The sequence below is a fragment of the Talpa occidentalis genome, unplaced genomic scaffold (assembly GCF_014898055.3).
Source record: "Talpa occidentalis isolate TD23 unplaced genomic scaffold, MPIMG_talOcc4v2.1 talOcc4.2, whole genome shotgun sequence".
NCBI lineage: Eukaryota > Metazoa > Chordata > Mammalia > Eulipotyphla > Talpidae > Talpa > Talpa occidentalis.
In genome coordinates, this window is record NW_023602073.1 from 84,988,433 (window position 1) to 85,010,774 (window position 22,342).

The 22,342-nt window shown below is 37.0% G+C and overlaps 1 protein-coding gene across 1 annotated transcript in view; it reads left to right on the plus strand.

The window, feature by feature from the left end:
• KCNQ5 (potassium voltage-gated channel subfamily Q member 5) overlaps positions 1–22,342 on the plus strand; it is a 504,482-nt gene that overhangs the window by 386,184 nt on the left and 95,956 nt on the right.

The window sequence follows — 22,342 nt, forward strand, 5'->3', positions numbered from 1 at the left end:
TTTGGGGTATTTTGTGTTTCCATATCAGTTGAGTAATGTTTTTTTCTGTTTCCTTGGTGAATGTCCTTGGAATTTGATAAGGGTTACATTGAATCTATAGATTGCTATGGCTAAGATGGTCTTTTTAACATGTTAATTCTCCCAATCTGCCAACAGGGGATATTTCCATTTCTGTGTGTCCTTCTATTTATTTTAACCATTTCTTACAGGCTTCATTTTCATGTCTTTCCTCTCCTTTGTTAAATTTATTCCTACATACTTAATTATTTTTGATGTGATTCTAAAAAGGATTAATTTCTTTCTCTTCTAGCTCATGTTTGTGTTTAGAAATATGATAGATTTCTTAACTGGTTATGTTGCCTGCCACTTCATTGTACTGATTTGTTGTTTCCAATAGTTTTCTAGTGGCATCTTTAGGATATTCTATGTATATCATCATGTCATCTGCTGCATATTCCCAGTTATGATGACTGTAAAGCAGATTTATTTCATTAAAGGTTATTTCCTTTGAGAAATTGTCCTTTTTGCCTTGAGATGTTATCTGAAGACTTATGATCAATAAGAAGCATTAAATTGTCAGTATGGGGTAAATTTTCAAAGTGGTGCTTGGAATTTGCCAGTATGAGTCCCATTAACTTCAGTGGAAGTCCTACAGCTAAACCGCTGCACATGGCTTTGAAAAGTATGTCTTTGCAGTGTTTTTTTTTTTTTTTTAATAAATACCACAGAGTGAATTGGTGCACAGCTGATTGCCGTATTTAAGAACGTGGATAATGTACTATGCAGTAGGAGGCTTTTAAAATTAGATTGTAAAGCCTCATTCCCATTAAGAGTCACAACAACAATGTAAATACATCTTTAATTTTTCTAAGAGCACCTTTCTATAAAGAAATTTGGAGCTCAATTAGAATATAGAGCTCATAAAGCAGCACCATATCCCTCTGAGACATTGTTTATCTCACTCTATACACAGAAAAACTGAGGCTCTGTGAAGTGGGGGTGCTTTGTGCTCAGCCAGTCAGCAGCGAAGCTAGGAATAGAACACCAGACTCCCTAAAGCTCACTGCTCTAAAGCACTGCCTCTTGTGAGAGTCATATTTAATTACAGTATAATCCATTTAATCTACACATGGAAGAATGATGAGGGAGCAGGAAAAATGAATTTATTAACAGGTTGATGGAAGACCATGTTACATAGACTAGCAGCTTTTTTTCAGAATCCATATCTTCAGCATGTTCTATATGGTGTGTGATGCCATGAAAGAGGTGATCCAGATTCTGCCAACCACAATTGGCAAAAAATTTTTTTGAGTTTCCTCACTTTGACACATAAAGGTTCCAATTGAAAATTCTGCAGATTCATCATTTTTGTCAAAATTAAAACTAATCAATTTTAAAAATATGCATGAAAGAAAAGAATGCATTAATACCCCTCTACACCCCTTCTTGGTTAAAAAAAAGCACCACATTGAGTTAAATATCCTACTTTATAGATGCATTAGCTAATGTAAAATCTAAAAGAAAAGATGTTTGTATCATAAAAGTGCAATCCCTTTTCCCAGCAGTCATTTTCCTAAGATCTGGACTTCCATTTTACTTTTTATTTTGAATTGACTTCAGATTTAGAAGTTGCAAAAATAGTACAGAGGTCCTATGTATCCATGAACCCACGTACCCATGTCCCCTTCACCAGGCTTCCCCCAGGGACAACATCTCACATAAGCATAGTACAATGACAAGGACATGTATTATTATTAACTGAAGATCTTCTTTACATTTCACCAGTTTTTGCAAGCATTTAATTTTTTATGTGTATTATGATCAAATTTTAGCACATACATAGATTAATATCACCACAATCAAGATACAGATCTTTGCCATCAACCAAAAAACTCTTAATGGTGCTGTCCCTCTCTATTATTCCTTTAAAGTCTTGCCCTCCCCCAGGTCCTAATCCCTGGGAACTACTAATCTCTTCTCCATTACTATAATTTCAATATTTCTAGAATACAGTATAAATGGAATCATACAGTAATATCTTTAGAAATTTGCTTATTTCATTCAACATGCTCTTGAGATCCTTCCTAGTCATTGTATGTATATATATATATATATATACATACACACACACATACACATACTCCTTTATATTGCTGAATAATATTCCATGATATGAATGTACCATAGTTAGTTTATCCATTTACTTGTTAAAGGTCATTTGGGTTGTTTCTAGATTTCTTAGAAATAAAATTGCTGTCAACATTCACGTATAGTTTTTGTATGAACATGTTTTTATTTCTCTAGGGTAAATGCCCAGGAATGGGATTACTGGGTCATGTGGTAAGTGTTTAACTTTACCAGAAACTGACAAACTGTTTTCCAGAGTGTGACCATTCCTTCTGAAATACAGCAATGCCTAGAATATAGCACAGTAGTAAAATACATCCATGCTGGCTTAAATAATAATTTTTTTCAAAATAATATTTTTTTCTGCTTTCTCTCTGTGTCTATGAAAATTATTTTAATAAGCAGAAGTTTCTGAAATTCATATTTAACCACTTGGGTCAAGAAACAAATGATAGTATAACTCATTAAGGAGCAGTACTTCTTGCTCTGATAAATGAATGTAAATTTGATGTTTCATAGGTAAAGTGTTGAGAGACCAATTAATGTAAAAAGTATGCAAATTCCTGAAGGGCCATTACTTAAATCTAACTTAACTTTGTAGAAAATCCTTATTTAAGCAAACTTTAGTGAGACCAATATTAATTAAGCTTACCTGCCAAAGAATATATATAATCATAATAGTTAAAATTTCAAAGCAAGACCCCCTTAGGGATAAAGATATTTAAAATTTCCACAAAGGCCCAATGGTGCTTTATAACAAACCTGGCCCAATAGCCATGGTTCTAGAATGAAATCTAAAAAAGGGGCATTTGTCCTCCGTGATCCCATACTCACAAAAATCTCCCTGTTCTTTAAACTTTTCCCTAAGATTCTCCTAATTCTCCTGTTTCCCATGAAGTCTTCTATCACAACCACCAGAAAAGTCCTTTTCTCAAACACATGAATTTTATCTTAACTCTGGTTATAAGTAATTTGGAATAACTAGTTATTCAAGAAAAGATCAAGTTGTATCCATATCTGTCTTATCATGTTCTAAAATAAACTCCAAATAAATCAAAGCTTTAAATTAAGTAAGACCATAAATGCTGGCTGGCAGCATTGGTAAATTCTCTTGTAAGCTTGAAACCAGGAAGACCTTCCTGACCATAACTAAAAATATAGAAGCCATAGGAGAAAACATTTATAAATTTAAGCTACATAAAGATTAAAAATTGATAAAATTAGACTACATAAAATCAAAAGATTGCATGATAAAACAAAGCACTATCAAGGTATAGGCAGCCACTGCAGCATCAGTTTGATCCCAACCAGGGAGATAATATACATGGCACAGCAGATCTCTCCTGTCTTGCCTGCTACTCCCTTCAGCAATGTATTTTAGTAGATCCACCTGGTCTACACCTCAGTTTTTGTGTGCATAAATAAATAAAAATAAATCTTAAAAAGCAAATTAAACAACAAGCAAAGTCAAAAAAACAAATGCAAATGTGGGGAAGATATTTGTAACTATCAGAGACAAAGAGTTAATCATCTTGAACCGTAAGGAGCTCCAGAAAGTCAGAAGAATCCAACTACCCAGTAGAAAATAAAAGATGGGAAATGAATATGAGCAGAGACTTCACAGAAAAATAAAAGTGTATGTGTGTGCCTCTTAAACATGTGTGTGCCTTTTAAACATAGTCTATCTTATTCATTAAAGAGAAATGCAAATAGCATTTTCTCACACATCATATTAGCAATATCCAAAATCTGATCCTATACTTTTTTGGGAGACTCTAAGGAAGCGGGCACTTATACTCCACAGAAGTCCAAAGTGATATCATCCTCATGGAAAATTATTGCTATCTACTAAAGTTACATAGCATTTACTCTTTAACCCGGGAATTCTACTTTCTATTAGTCCCATAAAATTATAATAAGTATTCAGTATAGCTTGACAAACTAAAAATATAATACATAGAATACAATAAAGAAGATAAATTAAGTAAGGGGAAAAATTATAATACTGCACATATAGTAACAGTGCTATTTTTGTATAAGAGAAAAATAAGAGCATGTACTCATGTTGCTTTTACCTGAGTAAAGAAACAATGCAGGAGAAAGTGGGTGGATAAATTGGATAAAAGGTGGAGAGAACTGGACTTTCAGTGGTGAGCTTTATCTAACATACACACATGGTGATTGTTATTGATTTGCAGCTGTTACAACGCAGTTTTTTCAATTTTAATAAGAAAGATCAGAGGATTTTTTTTTTTTGAAAATAAAAATGGTCACCTGAAGATAATGAATAAAGACAAAGTGAATGGGGATGGTGGTCAGAACAAGATTTCTCTCATTTACCTCTTTTTATTATTTTGATATTTAAATCATATAGTACAGTAGCTATTCAAAAACTAGATTGAAAGAACTGTTGACTGCCCATAATAGGCACAGTGTCACTGTCGGCTGTATTAATTATTATCATTGCATAGCAATATTGGGGTAGAGTGACTGGTTCATATGTTATATACAGTTGTTCAGAATCTCACTTGCACTCAAGATATTTCTGTGATTGCAAAGAAGCACAACACCAAAGATCACTTACCTTACAATTTTCCAGGAGATTATCCTCAGCCCTAGGTGGAAATAACACAGAATAGCTCTCATAACAAAACCTATTCTAAAAGATGTTTTATGATCTGTCCTAATATGCCCTCACACAATTTAAACTGGTAGTTTTAATTATGCCTTCCTTAAAATAATTGCTCAAAAAGGTAAATGAAAATATAACAAATGATCAGACAAAATCAAATCAAAAACAAACCCTAGAAATCTGACTGTAGAACTGAGGCCACTAGAGGGAAGAGCTAGGGTGAAGAACAAGGGGTGTGGAGGGGACCCTTTGGACTATGGTGAAGGACCATGTGTGCCTTGGTGGGTGCGGTGTGGTAGCATGCATCTGAAGAGGTGTGATGCTATCCCTCTCAGTCATTTGCAGTGTTATAAACCATGTTGCCTCAATAATAATTTTTTAAAAGATTATGTGAAATAATTATATAAAGTGCTTACCTTAATGCCTGCCATGTAATAAACACTCATCATTGTTATTGGTTAAAAAAAAATCATTAAGTAATGGGTTTGGTATAATCTCTGCTCAATCCTGGAATCTAACCCCTTGCCCAGAGCTCTGGACACCACACTTCTGTAGAAGTAGAGTACTAAGCTCACATAGCAGAAGTCTTGCCAGCCACCTACCTGGGGCCCCACCCCTGCTTGCTGCCTCCCCAAGCTAATTTGATAGTAAGCTCACGGGGCAAGAAAGTCGGAATTTCTGCAACAAACGCAAAGCACATCAACATCCCAGGCCTGAAATGAGAACACAAATCCCACCAAGTGCCCATCAACCCTTTCCCAGTTTGCAGGGAAAAAGACTCCAGCCCCTCACCGTACCTGGGGACTTTTGGTGGGGCTTTACAACTGCACACGCTATTCATGAATCTTCACAACCCTGGGAGGTGGGTTTATCATCCCTACTTAACGAGGAGGAAACGTAGATTCAGAGAGACTGAGTAGTTTGCCAAGGTCAGTTGGGGAAGGGTGAACCACAACTAAAACCAAAGTGCTCCTACTGCCACATCTGCTGTTTGTCTAGGGGGGTCATACTTACTATTCCCCTCCCTCCCTCTTGCTAGGGGCTCAACAGAGATACTCAGATGAAGAGTTGATAACTCTGATGCACTATGAGGTGGAGTCTCATCACTGTCCTGCTACCTCACCTTCTAAATAGCTTTGAAATCATTCATACCCCAGAGGTGGACTTCCCCCGAGGTGCCTATAGGCCAGATGTTGCCCCACTTTTCTGGATATAGCTGGAATGGGAGGACCCGTGGGAGTCTAAGGTGAAAGATGGTCTATTTTTAAGGGACCATCTGGGTATCAGCTTTGCCTTTGAGAGGGCATCCTTCTGAGAAGGCCTCACAGCATCTCTACAAAGACTTGGAAATACTAAATGGCAAAGCTAGAAGAGACTGTGCGCCTCCCTAGTACAACTTCCTAATTAGAAGGAATTATAGCTAATACAACTAATTACAATAAGGAAATTATAATAGCTTCCCTATGGAAACTGGGGCCCAGCAAATAAAGGGGTCAATACAGGACTCAGCTGGGAAAATAACCAAGAATTCTTAGAACCCGTTCCAGACTATAAATGGGTAGACTTGGTCCAAAAAGAAGTCCCTTTGTCCATGATCATAGGGACAGATTGGGAAGAGAGTCTTCTAAACAGCCAGCCCAAGTGTGGGTTGTGGCACCCCAGCAAGTAATAGAGCCTTCACCAGGACCTTGGCACTGTTCTGTGTGCCTTGCAGATTATCTTTTTTCTTTTCTTTTCTTTTTTTTTTTTTTTTTTTGCAGATTATCTTTCTATTATAGAAAAAGTTCATTCATATCAGCTCTGCCTTTGTCCCCAAACTGTCATCTTTCTGCTGATCCATCAGTCCCACAAAGATGGGAATTGGGGCACAAGAAAAGAAGTCATTCCAAAGTCAGGTGTCAGTAAGCAGGCAGTCACCCCATGCACTGCATCCACCTCATCCCACCTCCCTCCCAGATCTCCACCTGGCCCAACACCACTACCAACCAATCCTGTGGGAAGGTCTTCCAAACCTGAAGCGGTAGCCGCCTGTCCTCTAGTGGCGAGATCAGGAACAGCACCTCCCCGGCCTTGTGTGTCCTGCCCTTTGTTCCACCTCAGCAGAGAGAACCTACCAAAACATGGGCTCTGGGTCTCTCAGACAGACTCCTACACTGCTTAACTCCATTTTGCTACCATGTGACAGCAACCACACACACAATTTTTGTACCTGAAAGTGTCATTTCTTCATCTTATTTGTTAATATTTTTAATGACATAGAACCCAAAGTATATGAAAACATTCACTGAGATTTTAAAAAATTCTAGAATCTATAGATACAAAAAACAATCAAATAATTAATATCTCTTGATATGTGCTTGTTGATTGCTTTTCCTCAAATTAACTCCATCAATATTTAGTTTCTACAAGTGTTGGCTAGAGTGTAGAGAAGACCAAACTTGTTGACTGTTGACTGGTGTGTAATTTGGTACAGGCTCTATAAAAGGCAGTATGGAGAGTCCTTTAAAAAAGGAACTATTGTATGATCCAGCAATATCACTTCTAGGTATTTATCCAAAGGTTATGAAAATACTAATTCTAAAAGATATATATGCGTCCTTATGTTCATAGCAGCATTATTCACAATAGTTAAGACCTAAATGCCCATTCACAAATGACTGGATAAAGAAATTATGACATATATACTCAATGGAATACTACTCAGCTATTAAAAAAAAAAACACTGCAATCTTCTCTTTCGTGCCAACATCAATGGAACTTGAAGTAATTATGCTAAGTGAGATAAGTCAGAAAGTAAAAGACAATTTCCAGATGGTTTCACTCATATGAGAAATATAAATAACCAAATAAACAAACTGGGAAAACAGAGCAAATATAATTCTAGAACTTTGTGAAAAACAGGGTGGTTACCAGAGGAGAGGAGAAGAGGGGTGGGTCAACGGATAGAGGTGATGGCACTGGAACTTTGGTGGTGGGTGAGTGAAGTATATACCCCTATGGAGGTGTGAAGTTCTTGGAATTAAGTAGTTTTGTAAACAGTGCTAAATCAGTAAAATCTGATTTCAAAAAATGCTGCATTCTAAAATTTTAGTCTGTGTATCTTTACCAAGAATAAATTTTATTTGGGGAGTAAGGGCACAGGAACCAAACCAGAGACTTTTTGTTCAGGCGCATACTGCTTTATAAATACCTCGCACTATCCAACTGAGCCACTGGAGTCACCAAAACAGATACTTTTTGATTCTAGAGCTCCTTAGATGTGATCATTTCAGAAACTGTTGTGTTATAATATCTAAAGGAGGTGAAGTTACTTACGACAGGTTTTGAAGCTTTGTTTTTCACTAGTTATTAATTACGATTTAACTACATTTCTACCAGGAGGACTTCCCTGACTCCTTAACTAGGTTAACTGTACTCTGTGTTTCTCCTATCATAGCATTCATCACCCATGACAGTGGCTACTTGATTCAGTGTTTTCTTTGCTAATGCTCCTTTTATCTGTCTTACCTGCTCCATCCATGTCCTGTCCATACAATTTACTATTATATACCCAGGTATGAGCAGATTCTGACAATAAGAAATGTGCATTGAATTAATAAAAATGTCAAAAATTGCAAACTAGCAGAAATTCATGTGTGAACCTTCATTCATTCTCCCCTTATTGCACCCTGTACACATGCAAAGTAAAAATAATGTGAGAAAATAAAGGAAAACATAATGACAATTTTCTAAGCAATGCAAGATGAAAAATAGCACCTTTACCTAAGTTAGCAGGAGTTTTCAGAAGAGTAATTTTTGCCTGTCTTTTAGTTCCCTACTTTAATTGGGTCAGGTGAATGTAAGATATTTGTTTAATAAAACACTTACTGTGCATGTTTGTGATTGTAGGCTCCGTTACAGGAGGAGGCACTCCTGCCCCCACAGTGCCTTTTTCTCAAGTTCTTACTCTGCTGTTTGCAAATGTTTTAAATATTTGATTTTAGCCCCTACCACAGACTCCAAATCTGTGTTTGGAATTTGGAGATCAAAATACCGTAGCTAATCCTTAGGACATCGCCATCGTGTGACTTACGAATCCTTTTCTTATCAAGTTTCTGTGTTTTTTCTGGAGTATAATGTTAAAATGTCTGGTCATAATGTTAAAATGTGCACATCTGAAACTATTTTTGATTTACGTTTTCTTGATATTTTTCCATATTTAGTTTGTGGGAAAACATCTGGCTCCTGAACAGTATTGAACTCTGTTAGGCCATCTCCAGCCTCTTTATTTTTTTTTTTTTAATAGAAGCATGTTTATTTATTTGTTTGTTTGTTTGTTTTTGTTTATACATGCACTGGGTGCAGTCAGAAGCGCGGGAGGGTGAGAGAATTCACCAGAGCCAGAGCGGGGAGCAGAACAGGCAGAAGGACCAAAGTACACTGCTGAGGGGAGCAGCGGGCGGCAGGAGAGGTCTGTGCGCCATGTGGGACCCTCCAGGAGCAGCTGGGGATCGAACCAGCGCCACAGAGGCCGCGGGCAGCTTCCCAACCCAGCGCTCAACCGCTGCACCACCGGGGAGGCCCTCCAGCCTCTTTATAAAGGATTCTTAGGTTGTATCATCATATGTTTTCAATAAACCTTGTTTTTGTTCTCCTTTAAACAGAGCATGTCTTATTCAGAAAACTCATGATAGTAGGAAAGGAATTGATAATGAACAGAAAGTGAATCCAAAGTAGGAATTTTCCTCATAACCTGAGGATTTTTTATTACTATGTTTCAGTCTGAGCTGCAACTTTGGGAGTCAGTTACCAAGAATTCTGATCCTGTCTCTGGAAATAACTTACTGTATTATCTTGTACAAGCTTCTCTGGGACATTATTTCTTTCCTTTTACGCACAGATCAGAACAGGATTTATAAACAATAACAAATTAAATCAAATATGAAATTAAAAAAATCCTAAAAACCATCCTTTAATTAGTGCCAATGAATGCACATTTTGGTAAGGATTTTTAAATCCTCAGATGTGCCTATTAAATCTGATCTATTTGTTTAGGAACAGAGAAAGTCAAGCATACACATAGTTATAAAAGAGTTGTAAAACTAGTTGATTAAAAACTAAGATTTTCAAAATTATAATGAATGTCAAGTATTTATTTCTGCCTTGTATTTACTCAAATTCACTCCTTTAAAGCATATCTTTTCTTTCTTCACAGAAGGGAAAGTCCATTTTCACACCCCAGTGTTTATCCCTAAGGATTATCCAGGAGCCTAAACTATATCCATTTCTTATTTCTAAAAATAAGAAACTGTGCATTGAGAAAGATTGACAGCCAGGTGTGCCAGATAATTCTCAATTTCCCCAGATAATACTTAGAATGAATTCCCATCCATAGGTGTCCCTTTTCTTAGTGATATTTTAGCTGAAGTGGCATCTCCATCTGCAAAATCCAAATAGCAGAACTTATTCAAAGAACTTCCTGAAGATATCCTCTCAAAAACTTTTAGTAATAGGTGATGATTAGTCATAACCTGCATGTCATATGAAAATAAATATCATTTCTTTAAAAAAAAAAAAAAAAGACATATCCTGGCACTGTTAACCATAACCTGCTGCCAAGATTCAACTGCTTAGAATAAGTGTAAAAAGGGAGTATTGAAAGTTAGGAAGTTAGGTGTTTTGTTCTTACTCTGTAAATTTAAACCTGTAATGACAGTTCTTTGACTGTTGTATATAAACCTTCAAGTTATAACACTGAACAAGATATTGAAGCATTGAATTTCATTGTGGGATGGTAGGGGATTTACAGCAGAAGTTTCAATCTTAATCATCCATTGATGGGAATCCAGATTTTTTTTTTTTTTTTTTGGCGCTTTAGTCAAATACTGTTATGGGGCTCTGTTGAATTGAATCTGACTATAAGTCTGCCATTTGGTATATATGAAAATAGGTCCTAGGAGAAAATTCAAAACATCTGAGGACATCAAAGTACAAAACTGCTGTTTCTAAAAGCCTTTCTTATAACTTCTATAAAAAGGACTATAGTATAAAGTTGCTATGTCATTGCCCTAAAACATGTTCTGAATCATCTAAAAATACATGTGACTTTTCATACCTTCGTTGAGGACTGATGGGATTACACCTAGATAATGTACTCAAGATACTATAGTTTGCCTTAAATAGAATGTGTTTGCCGCCTGCTAACTCACAAATGCTTCTTTCCTGTTTTATAAATACAAAAATGCAATTTCCTTACATCTACCAACCTGTAACCTACATCTGAAACTAAGCATTTGTGATCAAATTCTGAAACAATAGTTTTAGTAGATTACTAATACTGGAGAGGATTGGTTCTATGGCACCAAAAATAATTGTATTTCTATTGCCTCACTCTGCAGTCCTGACCTTACCCCACAATTTCAGCCTCACCCACTTCTACCAGGTATCTAGAGGGCATTTCAAAATGAACACAGCCAAAAAGAAACTGTAAATTTATTCCTACAGTAGCCCTCCTTTCTGCCTCCATACCACCATAGTATCTCCCATTTTTGTAAATAGCACTTCGTTCACACAATTGCTCTGAAGTCACCCTTAGACTCCCTTTTTGTATTACACCCACAATCAATTCTTCAGCAAGTCCTGACATCTCCATCATCACATGTCCCAAATCCAACCCCTCTGGGTTCCTCCTCAACTTTTTATTTTTTGGTATTTAATTTTTTTTTAATTAAATGCTTCATACTTAGGGACTGACACTGAAATTAAGGATAAATTTAACATGCTAATAATGCTGTGTTCTTTTTTATATAATTTTTATACCATTTTTCATTTTTTCACAATGTATACATTTTCATCTTGCTTATAGTCCTCATACTATTCCCACCCCCTTGTTTTGATCCTACTCCCTTCTCCCGCACCCCATTGTGTCTCTAGTTTATAGTTACTTGTTGATTTTGATTTTTACTTTACAAAATTGCTGCCATCTCTTTTCGGCCTCCACCTTCCACTCTTACATCTAGCACCTTTCTAATATGTTCTCAAAGGCAACCAAAAATGATTTTGTAAATACAAATCCGATCCTTCATTCTAATGTATAAAACCCATCACACTTAGAAGGACTTGGCAAGCTCTTACCAAAACCGCCATGATCTTGCCAGAGACCACTCCTTCCCTTCTTCATACAACGCGAGCTAAATTGACCTCGTCATCTCTCTTCAAAGCACAACCATTCTTCTGTGTCAGGGTATTTGCATTTTTCTAACTGAAACACTTTCCCCTAGATAAGGTCACGGTCTCCCTTATCATTAGATCTAGGCCCAAATGTCCTCTGCTTAGACATTTTCCCTGACCATCCCACCCCAGAGAGCACTCCTGCTCCTGCCCTGTTTTTCATTTCTCAAGAGCCCTGTTACTGCCCGACATTGTATTATTTATTGGCCTAATGTCAACCTTCCCCAGCAGAACATAAGTTCCTGAGGGCAGAAAATTTCTTCTGTTTTATTCACTGCTCTATCTCCAGTGCTTAGCTCATAGCAGGCATATTGTTTTTCTAACATGGAATTTTTAACTTTTGTATATGTCTCAGTTTCTCAACTGCAAAAGGAGGGCTATTTAACTATACTATTTCTAGAACCTTGATGTTAAATAATTTTATTCTAATTCTTTGCTTGCTATAAGCAAATAACCTATCATATAATTGTCCATCAAATAAGTATTGAACATCTACACTTTAGTAGTGCTGAGCTAGACACTGAAGTTACAAAGAAAAATAAGCCCTTTGGCACACCTTCAATTATTTGATGGAAGAGACCAGCAAGTAAACAGACTGTTACTGTAAAAGTGGTGCTAAGTATTATGATAGAAGTGCACCTTGGAGCCCTGGGTACTAGTGGTGTGAAAGCAGGCTTCTTTGACAAATTGATGTTACTGCTGAGCTCTTGAAGCAAGTCAGAGTCAGCCAGGCAGGGAGGGGAGAGGCTTTGCAGGTCGAGCAGCGGCATTGCATAGAGCATGGTGAATGCCAAGCAGCATAACATGATCTTTGTTCAATGTATTGAATAAGTTTTTGATTAAATAAATGATAAAATCACTAACATTTTGGTTGGCAATAGAAGAAAGCAGAGTTTACAGGAAGATAGGAGAGCAAAGACCAGATTATAGATGTAGGGATGGTCAGAAGAGAGGAAGCAGAGGACTGAACTAGGGAGGAGACATGACAAATGGAAGGAAGAAGGTAGCAGTGGGAAATGATAGGGAGACAGAAACAACAGAACTGAACAACTCAGTGCATGTGAAGGAGACAGTAAATTCACTATGCAATCTCCAGCCAAATTCTGGGTTTTCTAATTGATAATCTATTCTGAAATTCACCTGAGAAAATAGATAAATTTAGAATAATTGATGATATTTTAAAGAAATAACATTGGGGCCTCCCCGGTGGTGCAGCAGTTGAGCGCTGGGTTGCGAAGCTGCCCGCAGCTTCTGCAGCGCTGATTTGATCCCCGGCTGCTCCCCGGCCACCAGAGGAGGGTCCCACATGGCGCACAGACCTCTCCTGCCGCCCGCTGCTCCCCTCAGCAGTGTACTTCAGTCCTTCTGCCTGCTCTGCTCCCCGCTCTGGCTCGGTGAATTCTCTCACCCTCCCGCGCTTCTGACTGTACCTAGTGCTTGTATAAATAAATAAATATTTTTAAAAAAGAAAGAAATAACATTGAAGGGATAGTATTCTACTGATGCCCAGTATCACACTGCTGCAGCAATAGGCAATAGAACAGAATAAAATCCAGAAATAGACTTCACAATGAGTATAGTATGGAAACATTTGGAAAAGGATGGACTTTTTATTTAGATAGTATTTTGAAACAATTGACCATCCTATAGGATTGGATGAAGCTACATTATATAAGTTAGACTAATGCTAGTTGTAATGGCATACAAATCCCCAAATTTCAGTAACTTCACCAAATAGTCCAATGAAGGTGGGGGTTGGAGTTTCAAGAAAGTTTCTGCTCTGTGCAGTTATTTAGGAATCCAGGCTGGTAAAGGCACTACCATCTTCAGCAAATGACTCCGGAGGACATCCTTAGTGCCAACACACAGCAGGCAGAGAGGAACAAAGAGTAAATAAGGCTCTCTCTGTGCTTCTCAGTCTGGAAGAGGCACACATCGTTTGTTAGATATGACTAGTCACATCATCCCACCCAAAGGCAAGCAGACCTGGGAAAGGATGTCGCTGGATGGACAGCCACTTCCCAGGCATAGTTCTTTTATTTTATTCTCTCTTTCTTTCTTTCTTTCTTTCTTTCTTTCTTTCTTTCTTTTTTGGTGCAGAAGAACTGGGGTGCAGGCCAGCGGTGCAGGAGATGAGAGACCCAAATATAGTTCTGCATCTCAGAAGAGAGGAATACATCTGTGGTGGACAGCTAGCTATCTCTGCCATGTAAAGCATTCTAAATAACAAAAACAATTGTGTTATCTAAGTGAGCATCTAAATAAATGAAAATACTTTTATAATCTTGGGCAAAGTCTTAACTGCTATGATTTCTAAATGACGTGGAATCCAAAATCTGGTTTTTTTTAGAAGTGGTATTTTTGCCCATCATATTTGCAAAATTTATAATATCACATGTAATATATGAAAATACTTAGAACACTCACAGTAAAAATAGTAAACTTTGCTGTTACTATTACCACTGTTTGCATTACTCTTTGTTATCAAGGAGAGGAAAAACATAAGTACATGTACATTCATATATTGTTAGTGATAGTTGGTAAATACCATTTGGAAGGCATTTTGATATTAAAATGTGCCAACATTCAACCCAACAATCCAATCTCGAGAAATTTATCCTCACAAAGAAAACCTACAAAAATATTTGAGGTGTTCATTTTCAGCAGCATCATAATAGCAAAATTTAAAGTAACCTAAAATTCACTAACAAGTAATCCATTAATTAAGTAAATGTACTTCTTAACCTTATTCCCACACCCAGTATTTTGATATATTAGTTATAATGTTTTTGTTTATAGTATGGCCATTGAACATAGTTCAAAGAAAGGAAACAAAAAGTTGTGGAGATATAATCATGAGTAATAACATAGTTGTTATCCTGTTTTTCCCAGAGATAAAAAAATTAAATGAGTTTAAAGTGCAAGAAAGGAAATTTATGTTAACTTTTTGGAACAATTTTCTGAGACTCTAGAATAATTTACAAAAAATTTTAAAAGCCTAAACTCTCCAGATAGTTTCTAGAAGTCAAAATGTACCCACTGTGTGGTTTACCTCTAGAACACTTTTTTATCCTGCAATTACTAATTTGGAAGTGTTCAGCCATGCTGTGTTTGCTCCATATTGTTTAGTTTTTTCCATAATGATTTCTATGTTAAATTAGGTATAGCAAAATATGCTTTCTAATTGGAAAAACAAAACAGTCGATAAAGTTCAGGTATACAATTGTCCTTGCTTTAACCCAATCTTTAGGTCCTGATAGGGTAGTGTTTGATGTGAATCCACCTTCTAATGAGGGCTTTTTTAGTACTTCAGTGACTAATCTCTTTAAGACATTGATAATCAATTTATATTGATTTTGCTGACTAAATAATTCTGGAGCAAAGTTCCAGTAGAGTCTAATAATAAACTCTTTTATAGTCCCTATGCGTTTCAAATATCATTACAGTATTTACTTCATACAAATCTTCTTAGTCTCCTCAAATCTGAAGAATTCATAAGTCATTCTAAGTGATTAAGTAAGTATGTGGACCAACTTGCTTATACCCTGTAAGTCTGTATTTCACATTTCTCGTGGACTGCTTGTAATCAATAATTGTTCACTACTTCCCAACTGTTCACATATCTTTCCTTAGGGAGAGGTAGATTTTAAGAGCTCAGGATGACATGCTTTTTTTCATGTAATTGGAGCTCCTCTTTTATTAGCAATTCTATTTCTTTCTCTAGCCCCATTTTCTCGATGTATCCATAAAAGTTCCATCTGTTTTTAGTGTTGTTTTATTTCTGCTTCATCCTCCCTACACTTCTCTCTTCCCTGAATGCTTTATTCAATAACAATTTATTCTTTCTTTATTACCCACCTACTTTTGCAGCCTATCCCTTTCTTCCATACGCACACCCCCATCTCACCCTGGATTTTCTGTAGCTAAGAAATGGTGCAGCATACCTCTCAAAGACAGCTTTGGAGTCAAGTGAGACCAACTCAGCCACTTGAGTTGTATGACTCAATGTATGACCTTAGTTACTTAGAACTAAGGCCAATATAAGCCTTAATTCTTCACTTGTTAGAAGGACTTGGTAATAATACTACCTACCTTGAGCGTTGTTTGGAGGATTACATAAACAATGTACATCAGGTATTCTCAACTTCAGAGCTATTGACATTTGGAACTAGGTGATTCTTTTTTCTAGCTGTTGTTCTGTGCATTGTAAAATGTTTCTCCCTGACCTCTACCACTAGATGCCAATAGCAGCAACCCTCTCAGTTATGACAGCCAAATATGTCTCCAGACATTGTCAAATGTCCCCTGGGGAACATTATTGTCTCCATTGAGAACCACTGATATGCCCAAAGCATTTAGCACAATGCCTGATACATAGTAGGTACTTGATAAATATTTCTGATAGATTGATTATCAGATGGATGAGTATTCATTTCTAATACAAGTATTTAATGCTTAACACTCAATGAACTGCTTAACACATGGTTGGAAACAAATGAATCTGAAGCCAATAAAGTTCAAAGGCTGCCCATAAATCCCGCTTTATAATAAAATATGTTTTCTTCATTTTCAAGTCTTCTATTTCAAAAAGCATTTCAAATGATTAACTGGTTGCATATCTTAAGCAACTCTACCCAATTTTCCTTAGCTATATTGAGATATAATTGGTATGTAACATTTTACAAGTTTAAAGTTGTACAACCCACTGATTTGATCTTATATATTGTAAAATGATTGTTGGCTAACATCTCCATTACATCACATAATTATCATTTCTTTCTTGTGGTGAGAACATTTAAGATTTATTCTCTTAGCAACTTGCAATACATTATTATTAACTATAATCATCATGTTATAGGTTATACTTCCAGAAGTTATTCATCTTATTGCTATTGAAGTTTATAATTGGCTCATTTCTCCCAACCCCCAGCCTCTGGCAACCATAATTCTAGTCTGTTTCTATGAGTTCTACTTTTTTTTTAGATTCCACATATAGGTGACATCATGCGATGTTTGTCTTTCTCTTCTTTCACTTACTATAATGCCGTCGAGGTCCATGTTAGGATCCCCTTCTTTCTCATGACAGGACAATATTCCATTATGGATATAGCCATAGATATGTAGATGTATCTTTTTTATTCATCTGTTAATAGACACTTGAGTTTCTTCCATATGTTGGCTATTGAGATGACGGTTACTATGAACACATTGTACAGAATTCTCAGATTCTGTTTCAATTCCTTTGGATATGTACCCAGAAATGAGATTGCTGGATCATGGTAATTCTATTTTTAATTTTTTGAGGAACATGCATACTGTTTCCCCAGTGGTGGTCCCAACTCAACTTCCCACTAACAGTCCATAAGGGTTTCCTTTTTTCCACATACTTTTCAACACTCATGATCTCTTGTCTTGATAATAGCCATTCTAACAGGTACAAGATGATCTCTTATTGTGGTTTTGATTTGCATTTCCCTGATGATTAATGATGTTGAGTATCTTTTCATATACCCATTGGCCATTTTTATGTCTTCTTTGAGAAAAAACATCTATTCAGTTTCTCTGCCCATGTTTCAACTAGATTGTTTTGAGTTGTATATGTTATTTATGTCTTAGATATTAACTCCATAGCAGATAAATGATTTGCAAATATTTTATCCCATCCTATAAATTGCATTTTCATTTTGTTGATGGCTTCCTTTACTGTGCAGACAATTTTTAGTTTAATGTGGTTTGCTTTATTTGTTTTTGCTTTTGTTGTCTTTTCTTTTCCTATTGAATACAAAAAAATCACTTCAAAGACAGCTATCAGAGATCTTTTCTCCTAGGAGTTTTATAGTTTTGGGTTTTAAGTTAAAGATTTTAATGTATTCTGAGTTATATTCTTCAGCTCTCTGATTTCTTTTGGATACTTTTTAATATTTTCTGTCCATTCCAATTCTTGCTCTGTTCATGCATTCTTCTTCTGACCTCAATGAACATATCTCTATTTCTTTTCCTGAAGTTTTGTGTTATTCTTTTGTTTGGAATATGTTCCTCTATTTTCTTTGACTCTGTGTTGCTTTCCATGTATTAGCTAACATGGCCACCTCTCCTAGTCTTGACAGGATGGTCCTGTATAGGAGATGAACCTTGTCAATTGGCCTGGCCTGCACTTCTGGTTGTCTCACAAATCCTTAGTGATTGTCTGTGTACCTTCTTTGTTCTTAGTGGCTTACATTGGTTGAGTATGTGTCGAGGCACATAATGTCCCCAAAGGGAAGACTATGTATGGTCCACACCTAGATATAGGCCAGTTGGAAGCTGGACCCTCAGGCAGCAGTTGGGAAAGCTCTTAGTGAGATTCCTTCTAGAAAACTTGGAAGTGGGGCATTTTGGCCTGCTCCCTGAGCAGTGGGTTTATAGTTATAGTATCACTACAGAAGAGAGGTGTACTCCTGAGACCATTAAGAACTTCTTGATTTGGGATAGTCCTATGGACCTCCTGAATGCAAGCCCCAAAGTCTGTCAGAGCCAAGTGCTCCAGGAACCCTTCCCCCAGGCAGCAGTCTTAAAAGCTCAAAAGCTGGGGCACCAGATATGTGTACAAGCTCCATCCAGAGAGATACTGATAACTTGGAGTAGAGTGGCCGAAGAGGCAGGGTAGGTGACTAAAGGCTCCTCCTATCTCTGGAAGGGTCGCAGACACCCTAGATGCTATAAAATTAAAGTGGAAAGCAACTGGCCAGAAAAAAAAGTAATAATTTTTAGACTCTGAAAAATACAATGGTTACCAGAGGAAATGGGGTTGGGGGGGAGAGGATATGGGAGGAAGGTAACTGGCTATTGGCACCAGAGCTTTTTTGGAGGGTGAGAAGCATGTGCACATATGGGTGTGATGCTGTAATCTCAAAATTATGTAGCTGTGTAAGGGATTGTCAAATCAATAAAATTGGAAGAAAAAAACTGACCCTCAGACTGCAGTTTTTAAAATATGCACAGTCCTTTCATGGACAGACTGGGAAATGACATTTCTGCTTGTTTGTCTGCATAGAGCCCTACGGTGACAGCTATAGCAAGTGCGCACACCCTTTATAACTGGTTCTGTTATAGTTGTTATTGTTTTCTGTAATCTTTTGGGCCTCACAGATGCTGGCTGTTGGATTTCGGAAACAGTCATATTGGGGACTGTCACTGAAATGGAAGCCTGAAAAGTTGAGATCTGGAGGTGGGAACCAAACGCTTTGCTTGTTAGGGAATAATGGAGGGTTGAGGGTTCTCTCCTGATGGGAGTAGGGTTTATGGTAATAGTGTGTCTCAGCCATTCCTTCCTGTTTCCATGTTGGTATTTTCTCATTTGCCCAAAATATAGTAGTCCCTCAGCTAGTTCATGAATTTCCTTCAGAGGGAATTAATTCATGTGAGCTATTCATTTAATTTGTCCATGGCAAGAGGGGAGTTCAGGAGTCTTTAAAGAATGCCCTACTCAATTTTGGAAAAAGCAAATTTTAGTGAATTTGCTTTTTATAAAACTTAAGGCATTTTACCTATGAACTAGTGCTGTGGGAGCATTCTGGCTTCATTGACTTCTGAATATTTTAAATCAGAACCCAGTTATCAAACCACCGAAATGGCAAGAGAACAAAGCTCATGCTACTTTTTAAGTGTTTTTCTAATCTCAGTTCATTCTATAAATATTTGATTGCCTGCCATGTTTCAGGCACTGTTTTAGATATTTGGGACCTAAGTATCTAACCTTGTGAAACCCCCACTCTATAAAGTCATAGACTACAAACATAACACAGAATTAAAAATAAAAGTTAAGATTTTTTATAACTTCTAAAATATTAGCCTAAGAAATATTCCAGGTAGAACTGATAGCAAAATTCTAGGGGACCACTGGGAATCCCACCAGAGCATTTTTTGCATTGCATTCATAGTGTGCCATTTGGCTGTTCATCTATGAATTCATTTTACTGATCATCTGATCTGACTTGCAGTAAGAGCATTAAATCACATCTGTGTCTACCTTTGCATATTTTGTGACTTCAAACATTTAGATTATGATTCAAACATTTAGATTATGTGCTAAATTTTTTTAATTGTCTCAAGTCAGCAGTGTCCCTTTTCCCTGGTCTAGGTTTTCTATAATGAACCAACTTCAGAACAGAATTTTTGTGCTGCAGTCTAGCAGATCTATAGCTGTTTTAATAAATTAACACATATGAGCTCTTTGTGCCTTGGTTTTTTTCATCTGCAAGATGGAACCTGAAGAATACCACCTACATGGTTATTATAAGGATTAAATAATATAGCATTTGAAAAGCACTTAGAACTATAAAGTTCCAGGCTGTATTTTCTGTATCCATACTAGTAGTTTACTTATTTCTACTTGCTGCGTTATCTCAACATAGTAAATGGGGTGTTGTACCTTCTACCTCTCTTTATACACTTTGATGGAAGCAGAATTACAATGAGAACTCAAAGCAAATATATATCCAGCAGGGCCATTTAAGGAATATTTATGAACTGACTCAGTGGTAAATCCCTCCAAGTGATATAAACCAAGGGATGTGTTAAATTTTTAAAAAATTAAGTCTTTTTTAAGCTTCTTCCTCTAATTCCAAAAAAAACATAGTCTTTGTTACATAATTCCAAAATTACATAAATTAATAGCTTAGAAAAAGAAATGTACCAGTATCTACATATTCTCCCTAATTCTCACCCCCCCAGAGATAATTAATAGTAATAATCTATATAAAGTCTCACATGTTTTTCTAGTTAATACATATTTTCATTAAAATAAGATCACATTATACATATTGCTTTGTAAGTGATTTTTATTTGGTTAAATAATGACTTTGGTGACTGTGTCAACATACTTACTTCCTTCTCATTTCCAATATGCATTGTGACTCTGTGCTCCCTACCACAAAGTCATATAGCATTGAGATTCAATTAGAAAAAGCCCCTTGTACTGCCTATCACTGATTCCCCTTTCCAAATCCTGACCCAAAAGGAGCACCAAGAAAGTGATTCAGAAGGTCCTCTCAGTCCACACCAGGACCCAGCTTTCTCAGTGCAAGGAGAAGGACTGGGATGAATGAACACACAGTCATATAGCAGTTTATCCAGAGGATTAACAGAAACATTATAAATCCAACACCCTTGAAGTGGAACCCCTCTTCAGGCTCTGGATGCCGCCATACAAAGCCCATATAAAGCCAAAAGGAGGGTCTCCCCTGGTGGCGCAGTGGTTGAGCACTGGGCTGAGAAGCTGCCCACAGCCTCTGCAGCACCAGTTCGATCCCCGGCCACCAGCGAGGGTCCCACATGGCGTGAGAGACCTCTCCTGCTGCGCCCACTGCTCCCCTCAGCGGTGTATTTCATCAGTCTGCCTGTTCTGTTCCCCGCTCTGGCTCTGGTGAATTCTCTCACCCTTCCGCACTTCTGACTGTACCCAGTGCTTGTATAAATAAATAAATAAATCTTTTAAAAAAGGAAAAAATTAAAAAAAAATAAGTAAAGCCAGAAGGAAATTTTATTAGAAGATGTTAAGGTCAAAGCAACTCATTTTAAAACTCACAGGTGTCCATTCATTCTCAGTTCACTCTTTCCATTTCAAAGTCTACTTTCCAGCACTCAGATATTTACCCTTGGAGCAATTACTTCCTCTTTTGTCTTTTCTGTGCTTTTATTACCTATTTTTTCTCTTTTAGCTTAAGAAAGACCATTTTAAGTCAAATGTAAATATGTCAAATATTAAATATTCATTCTCATGCAAGATACACTGTGCATAATTACATATTCTGTTGTAACAAATGTAATATTATTTAACTTGTGTACAACACTTGCATATCACTGACTGACCAGTTATAAAGAGTACTCTACTCAGAGAACCCAGAGTACACACAGCTTAGTTGACACTTCTATTAAACATTATGTGAGGTTGCAGACTCCTCAAGTTAAGGGAATATTTAGCAAAAAGGAGCTACAGACTTGACAAGAAAGCAAGAGACATGACTCTACCAAGTGGCACTTTCAGAGCTAGACAGCTTGTGGTACTCATGCCATCAACTGGGAAGCCAGGTGTTGGGGCCCTGGCAGAAGCCCCTTTTGGGGGAAGTGGAGGAAAGAACAGCAATGCCAACAAAACTATTATACATGTTGTGCAAGGCTGCCCCTAGCCCCAAGGCTCCCCTAACAGTGAACTTTCTGAAGCTCATTGCCCACCTGTTGGAAAGTTAAATAGTAAATGTTTCAAAATTATATATGTAAAGCCTAGAATAGGTAGGTCCTCTTCTCAGTTTCTCAAGATTCAGGCATCATAAAGCCCGAGTAGCACTACATATACCAGATTGGGGATCCCCTGAGAGACCCAAGTGAGCCTTTACT